The 10,016-nt window shown below is 43.5% G+C and overlaps 1 pseudogene; it reads right to left on the bottom strand.

Moving 5' to 3' along the window:
- Window positions 1-5,746: 5,746 nt before the first annotated feature.
- LOC125532409 lies at window positions 5,747-9,977 on the bottom strand (annotated as a pseudogene).
- Window positions 9,978-10,016: the final 39 nt, after the last annotated feature.

Here is a 10,016-nt window from a genome sequence, read left to right as displayed (position 1 = left end):
TTAATTTTGTAGAATCAAAATTTTCAATGACATACATTACAACTGTATATCGATGAATAATATAACTATTATTTGGAAATATTGTTATGTGGTTAAGTAATAAAAAATTATATTAATTACAATTGTAGTATCTTACACTTAGTTTAAAAAAAGTATAAAGGTTTAGTATGAATTGCCCCCGATCCCCACACACTGGATCCCGATCCGTCGCCGCCGACGTCGCGCCTCCCCACCATGGTGGCGGCCACACCATGGTCGACATGCTCCGTGTATGGAACGAGACGGAGGAGCTGCCCCCGTGGGTCAACAAGTCTGCCAAGGCGCCAACGGAAGGTTCCGAAATGCACTTTCATTCGGCATCAAGGGTGCCAACGGGCTGGAACATGGTGGAAGTGTACCTCCACGACGACAAGCTGCAGGTCATCTCTCTAATCTACCCTTCTCCCCGAATCCATCCTGAGCCAGAGGCAACAACACCAGCAGCAGTCGTGCCAGAGGAGGAAGCACCAGCAGCGCAAGAGAAGGAAGCCCCTGCTGCCGCACTGAACAAGGCGGCCCCTAGCGTGATGTGCAAGCCGTTGTTCCCTGGCGCGCCGTTCAAGCCGTTGCCCCCTGGCGCAAGATAAATGTACATCATTATATTTATTTTAAATGAATACATTTTAATTTATTATCAATATAAACCATATGCTCATATAGAAACTAAATAACAATGTTACACTTTTAGGGATGTATGAGTGCATAAAAATGTTGTCTAAGATGCAATGAAATAGTAAATCTGAGTAAAAGAATATATACATAAGATAGAAAATAATACTTAACATGATTCGGACAGACTTAACCTTCGCTACGGGTGAGAAAGTCTTATCGTAGTCAACTCCTTGAACTTGTCGAAAACATTTTGCGACAAGTCAAGCTTTATTACCATCAGCGTCAGTATTCTTCTTGAAGATCTATTTATTCTCTATGGGTTGCCGATCATCGGGCAAATCCACCAAAGTGCACACATTGTTCTCATACATCGATCCTATCTCAGATTTCATGGCCTCAAGCCATTTATCGGAATCTAGACTCATCATAGCTTCTTCATAGTTCGTAGGTTCGTCATGGTCAAGTAACATGACTTCCAGAACAGGATTGCCATACCACTCTGGTGCGGGTCGTGCTCTGGTTGACCTACGATGTTCAATAGTAACTTGATCTGAAGGTTCATGATCATCATCATTAGCTTTCTCTCTAGTTGGTGTAGGCATCACGGGAACAGATTTCTCGGATGAGCTACTTTTCAAATTGAGAGAAGGTACAATTACCTCATGAAGTTCTACTTTCCTCCCACTCACTTCTTTCGAGAGAAACTCTTTCTCTAGAAAGGTTCCATTCTTGGCAAAAAAGATATTGCCTTCGGATCTGTGGTAGAAGGTGTACCCAATTGTTTCCTTAGGGTATCATGTGAAGACGCACTTCCCCGATTTGGGTTCAAACTTATCAGGCTGAAGCCTTTTGATATAAGCATCGCATCCTCAAACTTTAAAAAATGACAGCTTAGGTTTATTGCTAGACCACAGTTCATACGGTGTCCTATTTAACGTGAATACGGATGTCTCTAATGCATAACCCCAAAACGATAGTGGTAAATCGGAAAGAGACATCATAGATCACACCATATCTAATAAAACACGGTTTTGACGTTCGGACACACCATTACCATGTGGTCTTCCAGGTGGCGTGAGTTGTGAAACTATCTCACATTGTTTTAAATGAAGGCCAAACTCGTAACTCAAATATTCACCTCTGTGATCAGATCGTAGAAACTTTATTTTCTTGTTACGATGATTCTTCACTTCACTCTGAAATTCTTTAAACTTTTCAAATGTTCAATACTTGTGTTTCATTAAGTAGATATACCCATATCTACTCAAATCATCTGTAAAGATCAGAAAATAACGATACCCGCCTTGAGCCTCAACACTCATCGGACCGCATATATCAGTATGTATTATTTCCAATAAGTCATTGGCTCGCTCCATTGTTCCGGAGAACGGAGTGTTAGTCATCTTGCCCATGAGGCATGGTTCGCAAATATCAAATGATTCATAATCAAGTGATTCCAAAAGTCCATCTGCATGGAGTTTCTTCATGCGCTTTACACCAATATGTTGCACTATCATTATCAACTTTGCATCTTTGGCATCAATATTGTGAATATGTGTATCACCACAATCGAGATTCAACAGAAATAGACCACTCTTCAAGGGTAAATGGCCATAAAAGATATTACTCATATAAATAGAACAACCATTATTCTTTGATTTAAATGAATAACCGTCTCGCACTAAACAAGATCCAGAGATAATGTTCATGCTCAACGCTGGCACCAAATAATAATTATTCAAGTCTAAAACTAATCCCGAAGATAGATGTAGAGGTAGCGTGCCGACAGCGATGAGATCGACCTTGGAACCATTCCCGACGCGTATCGTCACCTCATCCTTAGCCAATCTTCATTTCATCTGTAGACCCTGTTTTGAGATACAAATATGAGCAACCGAACCGGTATCAAATACCGAGGCACTACTACGAGCATTAGCAAGGTACACATCAATAACATGTATATTAAATATACCTTTGTTCACTTTGCCATCCTTCTTATCCTCCAAATACTTGGAGCAATTCTGCTTCCAGTGACCAGTCCCTTTGCAGTAGAAGCACTCAGTTTCAGGCTTGGGTCCAGCTTTAGTCTTCTTTCCAGGAGTGGCAACTTGCTTGCCATTCTTCTTGAAGTTCCCCTTTTTTCCCTTGCCTTTTTTCTTGAAACTAGTTGTCTTGTTATACATCAACACTTGATGCTCCTTCTTGATTTCTACCTCCACAGCTTTGAGCATTGCGAAGAGCTCGAGAATAGTTTTTTCCATTCCTTACATATTATAGTTCATCACGAAGCCTTTGTAGCTTGGTGGCAGTGATTGAAGAACTTTGTCATTGACACAATCATCTGGAAGATTAACTCTCGGCTGAGTCAAGTGATTATGATATCCAGACATTCTGACTATGTGTTTACTGACAGAACTGTTCTCCTCCATCTTGCAGCTATAGAACTTGTTGGAGACTTCATATCACGCAACTCGGAAATTTTCTTGAAATATTAACTTCAACTCTTGGAACCTCTCATATGGTCCATGACGTTCAAAACGTCTTTGAAGTCCCGATTCCAAGTCGTAAAGCATGGCACACTGAACTATTGAGTAGTCATCAACACGCGACTGCCAGGCGTTCACAATGACTGCAGTTGCTGGGGGGTACACCTAGCGGTGCATCAAGGACATAATTAATTGTTCTATGCTGTAATGAGGATAATCCTCAAGTTAAGGACCCAGTCTGTATAGTTGCTACCATCATCTTTCAACTTAGCTTTCTCTAGGAACGCATTAAAATTCAATGGAACGGTAGCACGGCCCATTGATCTACAACATAGATATGCAAAAAAAACTATCAGGACTAAGTTCATGATAAATTAAGTTCAATTAAGCATATTACTTCAGAACTCCCACTAAGATAGACATCCCTCAAGTCATATAAATGATACGTGATCCAAATCAACTAAACCATGTCCGATCATCACGTGAGATGGAGTAGTCATCAATGGTGAACATCTCTATGTTGGTCATATCTACTATATGATTCACATCTCTATGCTAGGCTCGTCAAGTTTGACCCGAGTATTTGGCATGTGCAAAACTGGTTTGCACCCGTTGTATGTGAACGTAGAGCCTATCACACCCGATCATCACGTGGTGTCTCAGCATGAAGAACTTTCGCAACGGTGCATACTTGGGGGGAACACTTATACCTAGAAATTTAGTTAAGGGATCATCTTATAATGCTACTGCCATAGTAAGAAGAATAAGACGCATAAAGATAAACATCACATGCAATAGAAATATGTGACATGATATGGCCATCATCATCTTGTGCTTTTGATCTCCATCTCCAAAGCAACGTCATGATCTCCATCATTACCGGCTCAACACCTTGATCCCCATCGTAGCGTCGTGGTCGTCTCGCCAACTATTGCTTCTACAACTATCGCTACCGCTTAGTGATAAAGTCAAGCAATTACATGGCGTTTGCATTTCATACAATAAAGAGAAAATCATAAGGCTCCTGCCAGTTGCCGATAACTTTTACAAAACATGATCAACTCATACAACAACGTATATCACATCATGTCTTGACCATATCACATCACAACATGCCCTGCAAAAACAAGTTAGACGTCCTCCACTTTGTTGTTGCAAATTTTACGTGGTTGCTATGGGCTTCTAGCAAGAATCGTTCTTATTTACGGCACAAAAACCACAATGGTGATTTATCAAGTCTGCTGCTTTAACCTTCAACAGGGACCGACCGCAGTCAAATTCGATTCAACTGAAGTTGGAGAAACAGACACCCGCCAGCCACCTTTATGCAAAACTAGTTGCTTGCCTGTCGGTGGAACCGGTCTCATGAACGTGGTCATGTAAAGTTGGTCCAAGCCACTTTATCCAACAATACCGCCAAATCTAAATAAGACGTTGGTGGTAAGCAGTATCAATATCACCGCCCACAACTCTTTATGTTCTACTCGTGCATATCATCTACGCATAGACCTGGCTCAGATGCCACTGTTGGGAAACCTAGCATGCAATTTCAAAAAATTTCCTACGCTCACGCAAGATCTATCTAGGAGATGCATAGCAACGAGAGGGGAGAGTGTGTCCATGTACCCTCGTAGACCGAAAGCGGGAGCATTTGCCAACGCGGTTAGTCGAACTTCTTCTTGTTACGACCGATCAAGTACCGAACGTACGACACCTCCGAGTTCTGCACACGTTCAGGTCAATAACGTCCCTCGAACTCTTGATCCAACAGAGTGTCTAGGAAGTAGAAGAGTTCCGTCAGCACGACGGCGTGGTGACAGTGATGGTGAAGTTATCCGCACAGGGCTTCGCCTAAGCACTACATGAATATGATCGGAGGCGTAAACTGTGAAGGGGGACGCCGCACACGGCTAACAATCGTTGGTGTGTGTTCTAGGCGCCCCTCCCCATGTATGTAAAGGTGGGAGGGGGAGAGAGGCCGCCGAGGGCGCGCCCAAGTAGGAGGAATACTACTTGGGCCCCTAGTCCAATTCGGCCTCCCCCTTTCCTTTTACCGGAAGGGGGAAAAGGGAAGAGAGGGAGGAGGAAGGGGAGGGGGGGAGCCCCCTCCTCCTTCTCCTATTAGGCCTCCTTCCTTAGGGGGGGCATGCCACCCCTTGTGGGCTGGTGTGCTCCCCTCATATGGCCCATAAGGCCCAATATTCCCCCAGTGGTGAAATACATAAACAAGAGAGCTACAGAAGAAAAAAAAAAGCAAAATCGGTGATTTTTCTACAATGAACATTAAATACACAGGTTCACTGTTTCCAAAAATCATGATTTTTTTGTCATTTTTATGCAGCTCACTTGTTAACTTATTTCAACGTAAATGCCATCAAAGAGGTAAATGCCATGTTAGATGAAAGAAAAATGCCCCCAATTTTGCGATATGTAAATCATATGATAATGTGGATTCTTTTTTCATATTTTTTCAAACATTGAAATATGAATTGTGATTTATTGTTTCCAACAAAGAACAGGCTTCGAGCACTAAAAGGCATTCTTGCTCAAATACTCAAATTATTGCACTACAATACAAATAAAATAAAAGATGGGCCGTACGTACTTGTCTACCCAGATGGCCTGGTTAGGAATGACATCCTGTGACCATCCTGCTTGAGTGTGACATACAAGAGGCCGACGGTGCCAACGGCCATGACCAACACGACCAACAGTATGCCTGGTCTCTTCCCCCATTTGCCCCATGATGCCGAGTGCACACGGATAGAGGAGCACGAGGGTCCCCACGTTGAACACCAACGCAAGTACCACATGCCACGCCTGGTCCGTGAAAAAAAACAATGTCGCTGTCTTGCCTATCGCCGTCCCGACGGCTGTGACGGTCACGATGAGCTCAGCCACGGTCGGGATCAGCAACGGCACCGACCACACAGTGTACAGGTCGGCGAACTTCTCGCCGGAGCAGGCCTCCGTCTGCTTGGACGTGAGCCTGAAGTATATGTCCTTCCCCCTGACGAGCTTCAACGCCATGTACAGCACCGCCGTCGGGTACACGCCCGTTGCCGCGATCATGTAGAACTGCTCATTGCGCCACCAGTCGAGCAGCGTGATCCCCGCCCATTTCACCTTGAACATGCCGATCACATGCATCATTGCTATGACAGCTATGAGGTACATGATGAACGTGTCAAATGGTCTCTGGATGTAGTACGACTGCTCGAAGAAGAGCCACATCACTAGGAAGAAGCTGTAGGCTAGGACGAACATCGTGGCGATCGGGTAGATCGACATGTTGAGGTAAGCGATGCGCTGCAGAGGGTGGAGCCGGCGGCTGGCGATGAGAGCGTTGTTGTGGGAGAAGAACACCTCGAGGGAGCCGCCCGACCACCGGAGCACCTGGTAGAGGCGCTCAGTGAGGATGATCGGAGCCGTTCCGAGGAACGCGGCCGGCTTCATGGAGCAATACATGGAGCGCCACCCTTGCCGGTGGATGCGGAATCCGGTCATCACATCCTCCGTTGCGATGTTGTACACCCACCCGACATCTCTCCCCCATGAACTCCCATCCTCGTAGACGCATGTCATCAGGGTGGCCAGGTCATTGTTGAGCACCTCGTCGACCAACACCGGGGTGATAGACCGCTCTTGGATTGCGCCATCCGGTATTGAGTTCAAGAACGAGGTCTGAGTTACCCAACTCATAGGCCTTACCTACAAGCTTGATGTTCTTCGCTCTATAGTGTGGTGGCTCCATGCCATAGAGCGCTACATGACGGAACATGGTGCTGGTGCCGAGGTAGGTAGGACCTTGGAGACCATTGAGCGAAAGCATGGTGCCATCAAAGAAGACACGATTGTGGTTGGAGTAGCGATCTGTCGGGTCAACATCATCGAAGCGTTGTGGGAACTAGACGAAGGCCGTGTTCTGACCATCACGAGGGTCGAGCATGAAGCACATAGGGGCGCGGAGAGCTTGTGAGTTGTTGATGTAGTGGTTGCAGTCAAAGTTGATGACGAAAGGCGCATTGGAGAGTAACGCGGAGACGCGGAGCATCACGTTCATGGCTCCTGCCTTCTTTTGGTTGTCATAACCGGGGCGCTTCTCACGGGAAATGTAGACGAGCATGGGGAACCTGGTGTCAATGTTGCTCAAGTCAATTGGATTGTTGGTGCTCACCAACGATTCAAGCTGTGGTTTACAACTTGGATGGTCTAGCATGACCTGTCAAAAGAGCATAGTAGTCCCACCATTTTTATGAATCAAATAAATTTGAAGAAAAAAAATTCTAGTGCACGGTCAACTGAATAACTATTTTATATACTAAAACCACAACACAACACAAAATAGAGGGTTATGCTATTAACATAGCTATTAGATATTAAAAACATGATACATAAGAAAAATAGAGATAAAAGGTTTAAATTCTTATAAAAGGACAAAACAACCAGTCGTCGATTTGGTGAACTATCTATTTATTAATAAATCAAAGCCAATCTACATAATTGTACCTAAACAGATTGCGTTCATTATTTCTTTATAATTGTATCAAAACAAATCATAAGCATTATATGTACATAAATGCACCTAAACAGATTGTGTCATTAGATCTACATAGTTGCTACTAAGCAAATCATACTAGTTAGATCAACATAACCATGCCTAAACATATCACATTCTATAGATCTTCGTAATTATACTTAAATAAATCTTAATTGTTAGATCCACATAGACATACATAAATAGGTAATAATGGTCAGATCAATAAACATAACTAAACTAACAGTATATACAAAATAAATGTAAACGCTACATGTATCGATACCTATAAATGCTGTCCATTATGCAATGAACTGATAAATCAATGTAAAAGAATATTCGCATAAGATAAAAAGAATACTTCAAGATGATGCTCTCGTAAGCGAGGGGCACTTTGCTTGTTCAAAAAAAAAAGAAAAAAAGTTGTCAATCGGATGGATCATCTCTTTATTAGTAAATCTCAACCATTAGATCTATGTAGCCGTCCATATAGAGATTGTACCCGTCGGATCAACATAACATACTTACAGATATCACAAACATTATATCTTCATAATTTACCTAAACATGCCGTAACTCATTGAATCCATAGTCGTGTCTAAACGGATCATATCTTTTTGGTTTACATAATTGTACCTAAGCATATTACATTATGCTATATTAGCATGACTTTACCTAAGTATACTTCGTCTATTGGATCTTTATACCTACATATAAATAGGTCTTAACCGGTAGATATTCGTAAATATAGCAAGATAAATAAAAAATGATAGATCATCAGAATTGCAACTAGCCGGATCACACACGCAAAAGCATTCTTTTTTATTTCTTAGCAAAATGACCAGATATTCTTATATATAATAGATTTCAAAGTTGCACCTTAGAGATGTATCCATGTCGAACATCATGCATTTTGCAATGGAGCTAAATGAGAAGAAAAAGAGGCATGCATGAAATAAAAATAATTACCAATTTTAACATACTGAAGATGATTCCCTCACATCACCCAGCTAGTTTTGTTAATTCACTCTTAAGTAGATGTGACTATCCCTTGGGTTTTGGTCTGATGTTCAAAGTCTAAACTAATAGAATTTCAAATATCCTTTTCATTTTGTGTCTAAAGCCACCAAATCAACGTGTAGCACGTGGACTGAGATTTGAGACTGGGATCTAGCTAGATTCATAAATTTAGAGGAATTCAAAAGGTGCGGCTTATAACTTTGACCTGAACTAACCAACAGTAAAACGTTTACCTTAACAATTCCAGCATGTTGTCCTCTTCGATGATTGTCAGTTTGCTCAATCCATGTACACGCCCATTGTGTCCCATCAGCCATCCAAGTGGCATGTACACCATCATCGCCTTTGTTGTAGGCATCAGATCGTCGGCGGATGGTTGTAGAAAGGGAATCTATTCTCACCTTGAACTCACCATATTCTCTGCGCACACGCCTGTGATCACTCATGAACTCTCCTGCCATACCCCCGACATACGGCCTGGTTTTCATCCGAAAATAGTTCTCCGGGGACCTTGGCTCGATGCAATGCTTCCGGCAAAACGGGACCCACAAAGCAGCGAAATAAGCAACTTGGATCATCGCCTCATAGTGCACCAATGAGCCACCCTCGTCGGAGAGGTAGCAGGCATACTTGTCGACGGGGTAGTCAGCGGCGAGGATAGAGAGGATGGTGTTCACCGTGTACATGACGGGTTCATCCACGGGGTCGACGGTGGTGACGAAGACATCGATTCTCGGAAGGACGGCTTCGCCGTGCCGGTCCGCCAGGGCGGCGAGGTCCGGCACGCGTTTGATGGGGTTGAGCTTGGGGAGATGGTTGAGGAGCCATGAGAAACCGAACCAGGCGTCCGCGACCATGGACGTGGCCCAGAGCCACATGCCATCGTGGTTCCTGTGCTCTACTCGCCACGCGAAGAAGGCGACGATAGCGACAAGCGCACCAGAATCAAGAACCTGTTGTTGTTGCAAAGACGGTCGTAAGTATTCACATTCGGAAGTGTAGGACTGGATCATACTACTCCCTCCATTTCCAATTATAGGACATTTCGGGTATTTTAAGATGAACTATATACAGACTGAAATGAATGAATAAACACACTACAACCAGTCTATATATATCCGATTCAAAAAAAATTGGAATATCTTATAATAATAAGAAGATCGGAGTACTCATAAAAGGAAATAAAAAGAGCATGCATGTCAGAATGGACACACGCAAACTGACCTGTAAGGATGCACACTACCGGAGTCGCCCCCTATGCCGACGGCCAAGGCCGTCGGCATAACCCCTCGTCCACTCGGGGGAGACACATGCACCCCGCC

The sequence above is a fragment of the Triticum urartu genome, unplaced genomic scaffold, assembly GCF_003073215.2.
Source record: "Triticum urartu cultivar G1812 unplaced genomic scaffold, Tu2.1 TuUngrouped_contig_9833, whole genome shotgun sequence".
NCBI lineage: Eukaryota > Viridiplantae > Streptophyta > Magnoliopsida > Poales > Poaceae > Triticum > Triticum urartu.
This window is presented reverse-complemented; position numbering and strand designations above follow the sequence as displayed.